Genomic DNA, 18,427 nt, shown 5'->3' on the forward strand with positions numbered 1-18,427 from the left:
GTTTTCCCATAAAGAAACAGGAGAATGTACTCCCTCCAGGACATGATTTTAACATTTTAGCTTACATTTCTAGGGCAGTCATGATTTTAAGGACACCACTGTGTCCTCTGGGAAGCCTGATCAAAACATTTGTACAAGTTTCTATTTCAGATGTTGTAGCTAATTTAGTTTTTTTTTTATTATTATTATTATGGGAATAAACCACCATGGAAACCATGGTATACTTGTTCTGCTTCTTTGTCCTTTCATCCAATAGTGTCTATCCCTATTTGTTGTATATTCAAAAGGAAATGTCTTCATTATCCCTATATTATTCTAGCCAAGTTGCCTCTTATAGAGGATATAGATTTCTGTGCTGTGTATTTTCTCTACTACTTTCATCAGGAAAAATACTGTAATCAGAGGCATATTAGCCCTTGTACTGTCTATTTTTCATGAGTAAAATTTCACTGAACAGTGGACTATTAATACCTATTAACTTCCTGACAAGAAAAGATGGCTTGATATTGGTTATATCGCATTGTTCCCAAAGCCTAATATTTATGTCTAGATATTCATGGAAGAGTCCATTAACTGAGAAATTTGTTTTGACTTTCTTTGTGAGCCTGCAAATAGACATATTTATATAATGAGGATCCTGTTACAGTTTAATATTTTATATTTTCTGTTTTTATAAAGGATGGGGGTTTATTTATGGTTTTACTGTTATGCTTTTAGATGATCTTGTTTCATTATCTGTACCTAATTCTTCACAAGATGGAATGGCTAAAAACTGATCTGGAGTTTGGGATATTTTTAATGGGATTTTCAGCTGAATCTGCTCCTGTCTGGCCCATCTTCTGATCTTATAATTGCTAGTGCTGAATGGAAGGGAGGGAGGAGGAACCTACAGTGCAGGTAGGCAGGAGGAAGGAACAGGTTCAGCTCATTTTAATGACCCAGTGGTGAGCCAGTTCAGGAAGCTCAGTGAGCAAAAAGCACATAACCAAGATAGGATGAGGGGTGCAGAGGAAGGGAGGACTAAGAGAGCCCAAAATTTAGATTTATTTACATTCTTGTGGAACTGCACCTTTAATCTCACCCTGGGACTGGACTACTCAAAATACATGAAAAGGAAAAGGGCTGTGTCAGTTTCATTTAGTTGAAATCCATGAGTGCTTTCAGTCACAAATTTTAGCCCTGTAAGTTTTCCAAAGGGCAGATCTTAAAATTATCAAAGGGTAGGGTTGGAATACCTCTCTTAACTAAATTTAGGAGAAGAGATAATTTTTTTTTTCTGCGATATGAACTTCTAGTCTTTTGCAGTGCAAAATGCACTTGTGGGAAGACAAATTAGAATGCAAGTAAGTTAACGCTAGCCAAAAATCACTTCATGGACAATTTTAGAATTAAAGGACTGTATCGTGTACATGATGGAATTTTTTTACTGTTCTGAATTCTGTTAAAGACCATGTATTCACTCTTCCATTGTGAACAAGGTCATATCCAAAACTTCTGTCTCTCCAAATGTCTGAAAGTTGAGATATCTTCCTTCTGTGCCATTTTCACAGTCCTTAGTTCGCTCAGGTTTCAGATATCTGTAAACTTGGTAGCTACTTTTGGGGCTTATTCTGCAGCAGGATTGAGGTATAGTAGAATTACTTGAATGTAATGTTATGTATGTTCTCAGGTAGGTGTATGGGGAGAACATAGAAAGGAAAACACAGTTTTTCTACAAGCTGTGTTTTCCCTCTGACCTGGATCTGGATTTTTGTTTCTTCTCCAAAGAAGTCTAATTTATTAAAGTGAAAATTTAAAATACAAAGATGACCGCGTATAGAAGGAAAAGACATTGATTAGAAGAGGAAAAAAAATCTGCTCCAGGTAGTTTAAAATAATTGGAAAGATAGGTTTATTTAAGAAACATTCTTCTAACAATTTTACAGCTAATAACTGTAAAATCAATCATTAGATGCAATAAAAGCTCTGGGAATGGCTTCAAAATGAATGATGATTGAAATGAGAATTCAAAAATAAACAATAATATTTTGTCAGGAAATGTGAAAAAATGCTTTATATATAATGAATAGTTTTACCTTAATTACATCAAAATATAAGTTGTTCAAATTAGTGTGTATCTGAGTGGAAAATAATTACATTTTAAATTTCATTGAAGAGACCTGGCAAACAAAATGATAATTAACAGCAGTTATCATCTAAACAAAAAGAATCAAAGCCTATATGCTATGGATTTTTTATTCCTGGACTTGAAGGCAAGCTAGACAGAGTAATGATTGAGATTTATCCTAGATTAACTGAAATGGGACTGAAAATTAAAAATGTATGTACCTTAGCTTCAATATAAACCTCAGATAGAAATCGCAATGTCACTATCAAGGTGAATTCCTCAAGGCGTGATACAGACCAAGCAGCTTTATTGTTTTGCTATGGCTTGAATAATTATTTTCCAACAAATTGAATAATTATATTCTAGTACTCTGTATAATTCAGCCTCTTAGTTCTGTGTTTCACTGGATTTTTATTTTGTTCTCACTTTCTCTCTTACCTTTCCCTACCTTTTTCATTCTTTCAGTCTGTTTTCCTTGTATCTTCTTTTTTTTTAACTTACTTCAGAAGGAAAACCATGACAATCAGTGTTATTCTTTACATGCAGAAAGATACTAAACAGCAGTCCTCATAGAAGTTTCAATACTCCTGTGTAATTCTCAGCCCTCTCTTCATTTCAAGAACATAAGATTTTTGCACATATAATGAAGGTCAAAACCTGAGTTCAGATTAGCCATTTATTTTTATTTTTTTGCTGTCCTTCTATTTGTGCTGTAGCAATGTGTGGTAGCTTTAAGTGAGATTAGGATATTAAGATGAGTTTTCTTTTATACACACTTGTATATAATTATACATACAGTTCCTATCTTAGCACGGTCACTATCTTGAAGAGGTCCTGTTTTATGAAAAAGATTATAAAAAGGGTGTTATTACACTTTTATATATAAATTTATATAAAACAGGACAGTCACAAGTAGCCTTCTTTTAGGCCAATGACTTTCAATCCCCTTTTTGAAACTACTTGTTGCTAGTTTCCAGAATTCCGTATTTAACTTTCATTTGAGGTGCCTCTAATGAACTTCTTGAGCCACTGTATGCAGGGCAAATGGCAGTTTCCTTAGGAAGATAAGAAATGGGTTTGTTATGTTAAATAAACTCAGAAAAGAGAAATCATACAGCTAGAGCTATCTTTTTCTCATTGGGGATCCCTTTTTCTCTCTCTTACCTCCAGCAGAAACGTTGCGAGGTTTATATCACAACATTTGAGAGCTGAAGAACACAGTAGTGAAAATTCCAGCGTATCATTCTCTGGTAAGTTCAACTTCTACTAACATTTTTTTTACCACTTGGAAATGAAAAAGCATAACGAATACATATGATGAAACTGGTACTTTTCCAGGTTCCACACTGAATAAGATTTTTCTTCTGAATTAATTACATGAAAATCTTTTACATCTGTGTTCAACTATAAAGATTGCTACTTTTTAATGCTGCATAATGTCTGAATTTTTTTCATAAGCTGGATCCAATTTCTTTGGGATTTTGCCTTGAGAATAATGAAAGGTTTTATTCTTGTTGAGTCTGATGACTCTTATTGATTTGATGTCCTCTAGAAATCTCTTCAGAAGAAAATGCTCTCCTTACAGAGGTAGATTAACTGTTTGACCTTTAAGCACCGCATGAAAATCAACTCTCTTTTAAATGCAAAAATGTCACCTGGTAATAAAAGGGACTTAATATGTTTGGGAGAAAGCTGAAGTTTTTCTTAGGACTGTTGCTAGAGCTTCACTCTATATTCTGCAGCTTGCCTTGTGGCAGATTGTTTCATTATCCAGCAGTATCATTAATCTTTTTTATTATCACCTTAAAAATAAACAAACAACGATTTTGCTGTGTTTGACACAAGTAGTGCATTTTAATTTTGTAGGCTTGTATTATTGACTTAGAAAAACCCTGCAACACTTCATCTTGAAATACTGATTTACAAATATGAAAACCTATTCAGATGTGTGGAAGTGGCATCTGTTGTGCATATTAAACAAAGTGTGTGATTTTTATCTCTTCCACGTGGAGCTTAGCATTAACTATGAAAGCTGATATTAATTAATTTGAGAAATGCTATCTTGCCATTCATTTTGCTTTCATGAATATAGTTATGCTGTTCTGTGGGCCATGCTGAAAGCAGTTCTCTTTAAGGATTCAAAGGCGTAATCCTGAGTTATATGATGGAATTAATTTCAGTAACAATCACTGAAAAGTCAGTTGGCTTGATATTTTATTTCTGTGATTTATTTCTTTATTTTACATCTTCTCAGAATTTTGTTTTCCTCCTTTATTTGTGTCTAGCAGTTAAAAGTAATAATGGTAATGATGATGATGATGGATAAATTCAGGATAATTAATGTGTTTTAGATATAACTTTCTTAATTCTAGAGTACAGAAACACAGACAGGTAACAATTTATTGTCATTTATTTCTGCTAGTGTTATGATTTGAAATTAATAGAATAATTGTATGCTTAGGAGAACTCTTCTGGTGATGTCTGCATTAAACTTATGGCCACTGGAATAAAGTTTTGTTTCATTCCTTGGCATTCAAAGTCAAGGAGACATGCAATCCTGTAAAAAAACACAAACCAAAACAAAATCCAACACACAAATCTTCATGCTACAGACGTAGATGTAATTGGCCAGTCTTTAGGAATTTGCAAAGTATAATAACTCTGTAACTGAACAGAATTAGAGAGGAAAATTTATTTAGTATGTTTTTAGGGGAAATTCAAACAGATATGCCTGTTATGAATTGAATCAGAGTTTCAGTTGTTCTGTATTCTCTCTTTTTCTGTTGCTGTACTTCCTATATGATAAAGTGATATATGAAAGTATGAATAAACAGTGATTTAAAACATACATACCCAAAACACTAGTAACCAGAATTATTCAAGAAACAACAGGTACAGAAAAATTTTTAATGACTATTTAATTTGGAGAGTTTGGAGAGTTGCAACATTCTTTTTTGTTTCACAGACTTTGCCTCGATTCATTAAGCACTAGTGGCATGTTGATGAAATCTGGACTAGTGTAAATTATTACAACTTGAAGGCTACTTATTTAGCAATTTTTTTCATAGCACATAGGGTTTTTTCTTCTTTTTGCTTGAAAATTAAGTATTTACAGAACAATATGTATGGGTAATAAATGTATTTATTTTAAACGGGCTTTCTTAAAGTCTTTTCCTATTATTAGCCCTGCTCAGTTATGATCACTAAAGAAAAGAGGTTCTGGAGACTAGATTTCTGTAAGTGCTTGGGGCGAAAGCATCGTATTTTCTTGCTCTTCCTTGGATTTCATCCAAAGCCAATTCTGTTTAATCTGCCTGCTGCTGCACTGGAAGTGACATCTGTTCAAATTTACACTCTTTATCATGGCTGACATGTTGTTTGTGTGTCTGTTTACCCCAAGCCCTTGTTCCCACTGCCTCTTGCAGATAATTTGTGATTTTTTTCCTTCCGTCTATCACAGGTTGCTAGGCATTGAATTGCTGCATATGGAGCTTTGCTATTATTTTTTATTTCTTCAGCACTGCAATTATGTTTTGAAGAACAAATGAGAAGTCTAGATGCAATATGTTTGTCAAGAAATATACTGAAGAAGGCTAGATGAGAAATGAATGGGTGTGGGGCATGTGGCATACAGGAAATATGTATATATGATAATCTGAAAAGGAATCAAGTAAAGTGTGGACTCTGATATCTAGACATCTCTTTTGTAAAATAAATATTGCATTGTAATGTTATCTACAAAAGTAGCCTTAGGACAAACGGCTAAATCCAGACCATATTTTTCTGAGGTGGTGTTCGTGTTAATTTCTATGTAGATAACATATTTTCTGCTGAAATATTTTGTGCTTGAGATAGCCTTTGAATTAGAATTGTTTTTCAAAAATATCCAGTCTAAATACTTGAATATTCCTTGATATTTTGGCTAAATGCAGGATTACATTTTCAAACTTTCCCTGAAGTTTTACAGTCATGAAATTACTGTTTAAAATCAAAATGAAATATGAGATTCTAATTTGGCCACCCCAGGAGTGAGATTTATGATAAATGAGACTTGCAAGGAAGATGACAAAAATGGTCATCTTTATGTACATGAAGACAAGAATCTCCGTGGAACAACAGCATTTCAAACAACATTACTAGCTACTGTACATACTGAAAAATAATCCTGATGCAATCTGGGGGGGGTGGGGATGGGGGCAGTGGAAGTGAGGATCATTGTACCCTGCCTCCACAAGCTCAGAAAGAAAAAAAATTTTATATTCAGTATGGTATGTACTGAAAGAAGTAAAGTACAAAAATAAATTGAAAACTGATGTAATTTTGAAATATTAGAGAATAAAAAATTAATATAGTAAAATCAGTACAAGTTTCAAATATTTGGAGCTGAAATACATTATGAAAATATCTAGAAATATTCAAATATATTTCTTTATTGGTCTGAAGAGGGAAGACTCGGCTTCAGGTCATTGGTGCTATAGAAATCATCACGTAAACATTTCCTACATCCTAAAACAGTAAACTCTCCACTTGGGTCATTATTTTTTTTTTTCTTTTTATTCTGATTTCTTTAATTATGTGTGCATAACCAGGACGACTAAAAGATGAGACATGATTTAATATTATACATATATGATGGATAAAAACTACTTAGTTGTAAATAATTTTTTAAAAGAAAAAAGTGGTATCTTTGCTGAAGAGAAATAATGCAAAATAACCTTGTCCTACTGTCCTAGACTTTCAGTTGCACCCAGTCTTAATGTAAAACTGAGGTCTGAATTATTTCTAAAATTTGGGGCAGAGGCAGATTAACTCAGAGCACCCCTGTTAAGACAGCTGACTAGAGAAACGGCAGTGCACAGACCATAGTTACCATAGGCAGGCGCAGAGCTGTGCAGACACAAATTGACCGCACACAGATTGACTTGCTCTTTTTAACATACGTCTGTATCGATCCCGTCCCATGCTTCTGCGACATGTGCCTGCTGGCTGACTTGCTAACAAATACGAGCTGACACACCTTTGAGCCAAATATGCACAGCTGCATGATCCATCTGTAGATGATGCCTTGCTTCTACTGGATGACAAAGGGCTAGTTGAAAGAGATAGGGAAAATATACTGCATGGATAGAAATCGTATTCCTGTCATCATGTTCTCTTCCTTTCCAGTGTTACTGTTCCTTCTGCATACTTAAAACAGTGTTCATATGATACATGCACCTCTCGCATAGGAAAGAATTTTTTTTCTTAATCACTTCACAGATTTCAAACTTTATTTTGTGATTTGCAGAAAAATTCTGTTGCTTGTCATGGTTGGGTTCTTGCCTTTATTTCTGTGTAGTAGTTGCTGTCTATTAGTGCAAAATGAGAACATATTTCAAGATGTGTTGATGAAAATTGCTATTGGCCATAATTTCTGTATCCAATTTTTCTGGTGATAAACTCTCCATGCTTAGATCTGTTGCCAAGAAAGTTCCTATGCTCATCAGGCTGACATATTCTAAAATTCCTAAGAAACTGCACGAAAGACGTTGCTATAACACAGAGGTGTTTCCTGAGGTTTTCTGAAACTCTTCCATTGGAGTTTCTCTAATGGAGAACAGTGTGAAGAGCTTCCATTTCCAAAAGAAGTTAAATATAGGGAACATAAATGTGTTTCCATAGTCTCCTTAGAACATTTTATGCATAATATGATCACCTAAATTCAGTCATGCACAACAAAATACTAAGTGTCATGTCGTAGAGATCAGAAAGTCATCAGGTGACATTGAAAATGAATAGTCAAGCTATATAAAAATAACAGTAAAAATTCAGCTTATCTTTGGTCTATTATTTTGCCATTGATATAAGATTTTTTTGTTTGTTGTTGTTGCAAATCCATGACTCCTTTGCTAGTGGTAATATGTCACTACCTCAGAATCAGTTGAGTTAAGGTCTGTATTTGCTTTTCTCTTTTCATCTATCCACACATTGTACATTTTTATCATATGCTCATGATCATGACAGTTCAGTTGTTTCTACATGCCATTTCTTGCAAGTTTCACCAAATTTGTGTTACCTAACATTGAGATATTTGAACTTTTCCCTTTTACTATGTATTGATTTCACCATATATATTTTGTTATGTCTGTTGAATGCTCGGCAGAGGATGGATGTAAAATCCTTACAAGACCAGCATAGGGAAGCTAATGAATTGTTGATGTTTATACAACCTGACTATTTGATGGATTTACTACATGAAAATTTACTCATTCATAAGTAGGATTTGAAGAACGTTATGAAAGCAGAGGTTATGTTCATCCCCTATTCTTCTATTTAAATTTTCAAAACACTAAAATAACAAAATAATGCAATTCTGGTTATAGCTGACTGGAAAATACCCAGCTTTGCTTTGGGCTGTTTTAATAGAAACCAGTGAATAAGACGCATCTAAGCTTGCTGTTTGTCTTCTGTTGGTATTTGGCTATGACTTGGATCTTGTTTCATTGGGCATTTAATTCACTAGAAGATAACGATAGTTAGATTCACACTAGAAATTCAAACCAATGTTGGTAGTTTTAATCCCAGTAGTTAAGAAGGTATCTGTTATTGGAGTTCTCCACAACAATGTAATCATAGCACAACTACTCCGCCTCCTTTCAGAAGATGGATTGTAAGCAGAGGAATTTTTTTGCTGAAGCATGTTTTTAAAAGCTCAAATATAAAAGTTTCCATACAGAATGGCTCCTTCAAGTCAACACAATACGATGCAGCTGACCGTCAACAAACCAGTCAAACTGAAATGGAAACATTGAGACTAGATACACTTTTATAGCACATTCATCTCCTTTTCTGCTAAAATTACTTTATTATTTGCCTGTTTGTCTCAAAACAATACTGAATATTCAGTTTTAGAAGTATGGGGGTTTTAGCATACCTCAATTAGAGGAATATACAGATGTGTAATTTCTGTGCTGCTTCAAAAACCTGCTGCCCGAACACTTAATGAAGTCCAACTGTATCAATATATGGATTTAATCAGTTTCTCTCTTTACATGACAAGGGTTTATACCATGTCTGCAAGTTAAATTCCTCGATTATTCTTCTTACTGATTTATTATTTTTCTGAAATGGGGTGTAGCATAGGAAGACAGCAAGATCAAGTGGAAGCATTATAAAGCAGAAAAAAAAAGGTTGAATACAAAACGTGTATATGTAATCACATTGATTACTTGTTTTGGCTCCTCCTTCTGCTATATATTGCCCTTTATATGACACAGAGACCATATTAGTCTTTATTAGAGTCATTTGCCTTTTAAGCTGACTCTCAGAGTAGACTGAATATATATCTCATTGTACAACATGGGATGGGTAGTTTTTTATCCTATGTAATTGCAGCATATTCATATTAGCATTTCTCTCTTACTAATGGAAAGGAAATTTTTCCTATTACATCTTCCAGATCAGCTGCTTGTGGAAGACAAACAGGAGCTGATATCTTCAATTTCACTTCTGAAGTGCAAAAAAATAATTTGACTTGATTGTTCCACATTATTTGAGAGAAAATTCTGGAACGTATTGCTGTCAGCACCGATATGGGGTCAAAGACAGCTTGTAGGAAAATGTTACAAGTTTTCTAAGCAAATTTTTTATTTCACCCCATTATTATCAATATAGGAGAATTATTTCACTGAGTTTTTAATTAATAATCTTCTCATTCTGAAAAATGTACCCCACCAATTATATAATAAATTTACCACCAATGGACATGTAAAATAAGTATATTTGAATTACCTACTTGTTTCAAAATATTTCTTACTTTCTCTTGTTCTACGAGGGTATCTGAGGTACCACTGCTTTCACCCCTGTGGAGAAGGGTAATTAACCATAGTCCCTTACGCAGGAAAATGCGGCTTCTGTCTTTCAATGTTTGATTTCCCTAACATTAAAAAGTAAGCTGTTAGCATAAAAGGAATGCAAATATCTCACATAAAATCAGCTGTGCTCCTGTCACCAGCACTCCAGAAATGGCAAAAGATTCCCCTTGGCCTAAAGCAACCTGCTGCCATCATGCCTTTCAAAGGCTTCACTGAGCAGCCAAAGGGGGACAGGCTCAGTTAACCATTAATGACAAATGCTCTGAGGAAAAACCATAAAACTACTTTTTAAGCTTTAAGATGAACTCAGTGCTTACCTTCGCCGTGGTACAATTGTTTGGTAATGCAGCTCAGATTATCCCAGTGTGTGATGTTAGACTAATGCTGCATTTATCAACATGAGGCCAGGCTCCATGGTACCAATCAAACTGAATGGCACTCCATTACCTGGGCTTTGGACTATTTCTGTATGGAACCTGTTCAAGCTGATACAGGCTGCTATGCCAACTCATTTAGTGTTGGTTTAATGAGCCTTCTCAGTGTATTTTTCTTCTGTTCTGAAATCATCAATTTTATTTACCTTTGGTATTATTAATGGCTCAGAATATTTCGTCTGAAGTATTATGAGAGTGAACAAAATCAGCCTTTTAGGTATGTACAAACTGATGGCTTGGATGTTTGCTTTCATGATTTCCTCTTTGCAATTTCCCAGTTAAGCAAAAAGGCTTAAGGCATGTAGTACTGTTATTGGCCCATGGTGGAGCAAATAACACTTATATCAAAGTGGCTGGAAACCAGTCTCCTATATATATATAAACATAGAAGTTTATAGTGTTCTCCTCAGATGAATTTGTGATCAAATCTTTTTTTTTTTTTTTTTTTTTTTTCCTGCTGAGATTTATCTGAAGGAATTTATTATATCTTAGCCATATGTTAATGTGGAACAAGCAAAACATAATAGCACCTGATGGCTCTTGGTTGAATAGATGTATGCAAAAACTCTTTTTTTTTTTTTTTTCCTTTTAAATAATGCCATCTATTGTGGAACAGTTGCTAAGATAACATACTGCAACCCCATATTTCACCTAAAAATAGAAATATACTTCAGTCCTTGAGATCCATACCTGATTCTTTCTTATTTTTCCAAGACAACAAGGGTTTCACATAAAAGTATTGCCAGGATACAAGCATCGAAAGCTATGAGAATGGAGATTGATTCAAAATAAATTTTTAGTCATTGATCAGTATTTTGAAACCTTCTCCCCAAAAATTAACCTTTTTCATTTAAGTGGAAAGCGAATTTTAAAAATTGGTGCTCTTACTACACCGAATAACCTTTCAATTTGCTTTTTAAAAAATTGTTATAATGAGACTAATTTAATGGAATTTCTTTTACGTTAGGGCATTCTAATGGAAGCTCAGAATATGAGGAATAGTAGTTGTAGTATTCCTAGAAGAAATGGAGCCAGACTTCTGTTATGTCACATGCTTTTAGTTTAGTATATTTTCAGTGACCACACGGTGTAAACTACCTTGGTAAGATACTATTAGTTTCCACTGTTTCATTTTTTATGGTATGTTTAGCTTTTCAAGATTAAAGGTAGTCTTTTTCATCTTTCTGTCATATCTTCCTAAGCAGAGGGGAAATTGGAGCAGGCAGTTTTAATAACTTAACATACACTAAGGAAGCTAGGCACAGGCAGAATATAAAAAAGCAATCTAAAATTCAGCATTTTAAGTGCCTGGAGCTTGAAAATTACTAAGGTGTTATAACTTAATAATATCTTTTTAGAATCGTATTTTGGACTAAAAATAAAGGAGGAAATACAGCTCAAGATTTGTGATAGAGTATATTGCTCTGTGGAGGATAGTCTGTTACTTATTCATTACAATGGAGTCTGAATAGAAGTGTAAGTAGGTTTAAATTAGCATTTCTGGATTATTTAGCATATAGTTTATGATAGTTTAGATCAATAATTAAAAGATATATTTTTTCCTGTTATTAAAATTTTTCCTATGTCCTTATCTAAACCCCAATAATGAATGTTTAAACAAGAAAAAAGATATTTGCCTAAGTAAACACTGAAATTTGCATCAGGCAGTTATGTAGTAACTGAAAATATCAATTAATAGCTGCTCAATTAATTTTTTTTTTTTTTATAGTCTTTGTATCTAAATGCTATGGTCAGCCATAATGTCATCCAAGCTGGTTGCCCATGTAAAGCAGTCACAGATTTGGGCAGCCCTTGCTGTATGACCTAGTCTTATACTTTGGATTGTCTGGCCTGCATCAAAGATGAGTTATATAGAAATAGAAAAGGTAGTTTCAACTACTGTTCCAAACCCTGTAGGGGAACTGAAATTACCAATCCATGTTAAATTTATAAACTATTTCAATCAGAAGGGGAGGGAAAAGAATGCAAAATATCAAAGTATTTAATTTTTCCCTTAAAAATGAAACAGTTTATTTCAGAAAGGCCACAGTGCTTTGTTTCAAGAGTTTTTAAATGGATCTTTTTTACTTTTTGTTTGAAATAAGCATTTAAAAAATGTTTAAATTAAAAACATTTAAAATAACATTAGATTACAGATAACTTAGTGCTAGAGATAAATATATTGACTTTGGTCAATCTAAATAGTTCTCTTAAACATCCAACTAGACAAGTGTGTACTATATGGATTTAACTCTATTTTTTATTTACCTTCTTCCTGCATGGCCTCATCACTATTTACCCAGTTCTAGCTAGTTGCACCATGTGTTATGTACACAGAGGTTAAAATCCCTGGGATTCTTGAATCCAGTCTCTCATCAAAACAGTTATAACTTTCAGATGACTTGCAGTAGCCATTAGAAAAGATGGAAGCTTTTTTCCTGCTAATAAAAATTTTAGTTTTCTGCTCACACAAACCCCTTGGATTAGTAACATTATATGAGTAAATGCCAGTAAGCAAAGTATTTGGGAGCTGAGACACCTCTCACATTCCACACTGGGTATTCACGGGTTGGTACCCATCTCTATCACCTCAGCTACGTGAACATAATGGATGGAGAAATAGTTACGTAGAACTGTTGATGCAGATACCAGTTGTGAGACTTTAAATCCCCAATTGCCACCGACAGTCACTCACTAAAGTATGTCTGTTTGGGCTATCTGCTATATTCTTTTTTCTCTGCTGAATATGCTCCTCCTTTTAAGCTACTCTGCATCAGGTAAAACTTAAATGTTTCATTTCTACAACAGTTTTCCCTAAAAACAGAGAGAAACATAAGCAATCTATACTTGATGTAAGAAGTTAAAAAAATCAAATACATTTTTGAGAAAATTAAATTAGAAGTTATTTTACAATCTCTTATAATCATTCTTCTATTTTTGAGGCATTTGTAAGAAGGACAATTTATTACAACTTTTATTTATAGTCTCCAATGTCCTTGAAAATCAACATTTATTTCCAGTAGGACTTTTTTTATTACTGTTGCCATAAAGTCTGTGTACTTTTTCTTCAGTTTAAAAAAATGGCTTTTAAAATGATTATTTTTTTCTAGAAATAATACTAATGCACAGACTGATGATACAGGGATTTCAAAGTACTACAACAGTGCAAATTTACTAACGGTAGAAAAATAAACATGTTGCAAAATCTTGAAATTTTCAAGTGAACTGTCAAATAACTGCGAAACAATCTGAATTGAATCCTCAGTTGTAGTCTTGCTTAATTAGTGTTTACATTTCACTTTTTAAACATGATATGAATTCAGAGCACCAGTTTTTACTATGTGAATAATTTTAACACAAAACTTTTTCAAGCATTTCTGACCACAGAATGCAAGACTGGCAAAGAATCATTGTGCATTTGAGAAGGATCAGCTTAGTTTATTTTTCCAGTTGATTATTTATTTTTAAAACTTTTCTTTCAGTGACTTTTGTAATGAACCATCATGTTATCAAGTTCATTACAAATTTGTTCATATAAATGAATACTCAGATTCCCACCTGTAGCACTGGCCACCACCAGGAAACTTAAGGTTAATTAGCCTATTTTCCAGGGCATGTGTATTGAATGAAGTACCTAGGAGAAATTCACTTTCTTCACACAAGCAGACCCTGCTTAACTCAATAAATCTAAAATTCTGGAGGATACAGGGATGAGACTGAAAATGTGCAAAGTTATTTATAATAAGAACTAATTTTGTATTAGAAGAATCAGTTCTTTAGAATACTGAATATGTCCTGTATTATCCGGAACCCATCATCGAGGCTCTTCTAACTTCAGTTGAGCCTAATAAAAACACTTGATAGAAGTTACTCCATTTTGAATTACTTGCTGCAAATGAAAGCTATCAACTCATTCTTCATAGCTTAATTTATTTTTTTTATTTTGACTGAAAATTGATATGCTTCTGGAATACATATTTTGTTTCTCTCTGAAATGTTACGGTTAAAATCCCAAACATTTCAACTTAGGACAACATAAATATAATTTACTTTCTTGTGGTGGTTTGACTTTTATATAATTTTCAGTGAAAATTTTAATTAAGAAGACTTTTGGAATAATTTATGTAGAGTATTTTTTTCAGCTTGCATTTTTTGGAAAAAACTTATTATATCTGAGTATATATGAAATAATATCACTTCACCTGATTCTGTCAACTACATATATAATGGAAATAAGCAAGACTATTAACTTACATCATATGTCATCATTTCAGAACTTACATCCACACTATATCATTAAATATGAGAATACAAATAAGTGAAGTGCATGGTTTATATATGCAATTATTGAAAAAAAAATCAACAAAAGAAAGAGAAGTTGCCAGAGAATGTAGACATCTTCCTGTAGTAGGAGTATTGCTTTAATCTTATGGCAGCCAGAGACCAGTTTACACACCACATTTATCAGCTCAATGCCTGACTGGGTCTGGAGCTGAGCAAAGGTTGTGCCCATTGGTGACAGTATTAGATCTGGTCTATAAAAGAGCCATTTTCTCTAGGAAGATATTATAAAAACTTTTGAACTAACTGAAAATAGATTTGTACACATTGATTCCTAGGTTTGTAGATCTGAGGTTTTTCCTTTCAGTCCTACTTACTTTCTCAGCTACAAACTGAAGGTGACTGGTTAATAAACGTTAATAGACCTGGTTAATAATAGTGACATTTTATTTCTAGTAAACTCTATGTAAGTCACTACAGATAATAACACTGATTATTGCCATGGTGAGAGATTTGTCAGGCATCTAATATTAGCCAACTTCTTCAGAATGGGTGTTTAATTCCTGTAATTTTAAATACAAATAGCTGCGTGATATCTTATTTTGCTTGTTCATCTGCCTATTCTGTCCCTTGCTTGCTTTACAACAACTTCTTTAATCAGGTACTTAAAGCAAAAATGTTTGTTTTGTTTAACCCTACTCAATCCAATCTTTGACGGTAAGAAAAACGTAAACTCCCTGAGCTACTGTAAAAAGGATACAATGATGTTCTGTAAATCAAGAAGTCAATCTTGCATGCCCACATAAATCTTTAATACTCATGTATTTCCTCAGTTGTGTCATCAAGACTTAATTCCCTTTAGACCTGATCCAAAATGCGTAAAGGATGCAAGAAATATTTACCAGAATTCATATTGTGTTAGAAAAATAGCAAAGATGAGAAGTGCCTGCAGTTAAGTTTATCATTGACTTTATTATGTATTTAATGATAGTAATGTTCAGAGGAAAAGAATTATCAAAGATATGAATTTTATTGAATGAAGATGAGGGACAGAAATATTATCATGTGAAAAGGTTTGGAATGAACTAGGAAAAAAAGTGAAAACAAGACTGAAAAATAATTTTCCAACCATTACTGACATTAATAAATTTGAAGACCTTATTTCATTCTGAATGACTTTGTTAAACTTGAAATATATTAATATACACTTTTTAATAATGAAATTAGAAGATGAACTAAAATTTATAATTAAAAAGAACTCAGGACCTTTTATTCAACTTTAAAAGTTGATAACTTAGCTCTAAAGATATATTTTATGATTTCATAAGTTAATGAAGTTTTATTGAGATTATTTTCGTTCTTGCATATTTGAAGTATCTAAATCTAACCTGACGTGAACCACTTGTTATGAATTCACATGCTATTTACTCAGCTGTTCCACACAAGTCTATTGAGGATTTGATGGGATGGTATGGATGTAGTTTTAGATATGATAAGATTAGGTGATTTGTAAAATCTCATTTACTTTAAGGTGTCTGCCCAAGAACTGAACTTAAATTCATGGAAACTGTGTTGACTGTTTCCATCATCCTAAGCAGAAGTTTATTAAGTCCTGAGAGTATTACTAATTGTTAATTGATTTCAATTTTGCTTGATTAATTTCAATTTTCAGTAGGTACTCTATTCTTATTCCCTTTCTCTATCTTTGCAAATGTATTTTTAATTTGCAATCTTATTGACCGTGTTAAACTGTCTTCATAGTATAAGCAGTTAATGCCTCACAGTTTCCTCAATAAATCAATCAAATCATCTATCCCACTTATTTTGTATTACGTAGTCATTTGCTTTAGTTTAAACAAGTAATTTCATTAACTGGAAGCCATTTGTTAATGTTCCCTACTGCTGCATAGCACAAAATGCAACCAATGCACAGGATAGATAAACATATCAAACTGTACAGTGTAGAGGAAGTAAGTGAGAATCTAAATATTTCAGAACTCCATAATGCAGTTGCCATCAAACTGTGAGGATCTCTGAAAAAGCAATTATTTCCTCTCATGACAGCTTAGTCCAGGACAGATTTTAAGGGCTTGAGTGTAATTTATAATCTTGTCATTTCTAGAGTTGTGACTATACCAAATTGCTGTGTCAGAAACTGGAGTTTGCTGACACATGACTGTGAAATTTGAGTCACATCTTTGGATGTTACCATGTGAGAGTGACTGAGAGTCATTTTTACCTGCTTTGTTTTGAAACACAAAAACTGATTATGATGTTTTGTAAATCTCCAGTTCTTCAGTTACCAATAGAGCAGACTGTTCCAAACAGAGAAACCTTTTGATTGTGCCATTCTTAAAAGTATTAGTTTGTATCACATTAAACTTAAAACTCACATAAAAAAAATAAAAGATGTTGAGGAAAAAACACAAATAATGGGAAATGCTGAAAGGCCCAAATCTTTCCAGTGGTAATTTTGTGCTCTGCCTTTTTGTTCAGCTGTTCTGTTGTCTTCTAAAGACTGATAATCCACAGATACTCCTGGGAAGTGTTTTATTTACCACATAACTCACACAGTCTCTGGATGCAGTGGCATTGCCGTCACCTGTCTCTTGTGTCTTGTCCCCCACACTTTGTAAATTCACTTTGTCAGATCTCACTAGACACAAGTCGTACAGAATAGAAGTGAAGCTAACGGAATGCTAATCTGCTTCTGTTTGATCTCTTTTAAAACTGCAGCTCAGTTCATCGCACTCACTAGTGTCACAGTTACCGTCCCAGTAAGATTAATTTCTTATTCTGCTTTCAATAGTGTTCTCCAACCCCATTGCAGATAAATGGAAAATGATTTGATATCCAACTTAAAGTTTATGCTTCTACATAAGCATTATATTTCTGTCCAATAGGTCTTTACCCTACCCTTGCTACAAATGACTGCAATATCATATTTATTTTTTTTTCAGTTTGTCTGTTTTATGTCTGATTGCTTCATGCAGAAACTAAGGAGCGGGAAATGTTTGGAAAGAAATGTGTTTGTAAAATCACAAAATTTAGCAGAATGAGTCAAGGGCAGATGTAGTGTTTGAAACTACTGTTAATTCTCTTTTTAACTGACTAGATGTAAATGTGAAAATGTCTCATTAAAGAAAAGCACGGTAAGTCATTAGCAAATAAAGCAGCAGAATCTAGATTCACTTACTCCTCCCATTGTTTCTTATGTTCTTGTTTTTCTTTGTCTTTCTTGTCATGATGAGTACAGAAATAAATGGCCTAATTAAAGCTGAAACTGTGAAGTTTCCAGGAATGCATTTCCATACAATCTGTAATGTTGTTTGAATTCTCTTAGCTAACGTAATAATAATTACCTCAGATAAAGGCTATTTTGGTTTTATTTTTTAACAGGATCTTACCATGACTAATATGTGTTAAAGATTGTATATAACATAATTCCTAGAGTATTAAGGACTCCACTGTGCCAGGAGATCTTAGAAATTTCAGGTCACTTTTCAATCTTGTGGCTTATAGAGAAGTGAAAGAGTCTCATTTGGACCAGTAAATGCAAAATGACATATGTCTTCAATGATGCAATTAAAATTTATTTTGGATCCTGAAGACAGCAAACAACATAGTAAAAAGTTTGCTTTCTTATGTAATGACTAGAAATACTTGGAGTCTTTATCCCTGGAAAATTTCCACTTCTCAATGAAAAGTCAAAATCTATCAGAAACTCTTCTGGCACAAAACTTTGGCAATAT

Source organism: Tyto alba, unplaced genomic scaffold (assembly GCF_018691265.1).
Source record: "Tyto alba isolate M040663 unplaced genomic scaffold, T.alba_DEE_v4.0 Super-Scaffold_5, whole genome shotgun sequence".
Classification (NCBI taxonomy): Eukaryota; Metazoa; Chordata; class Aves; order Strigiformes; family Tytonidae; genus Tyto; species Tyto alba.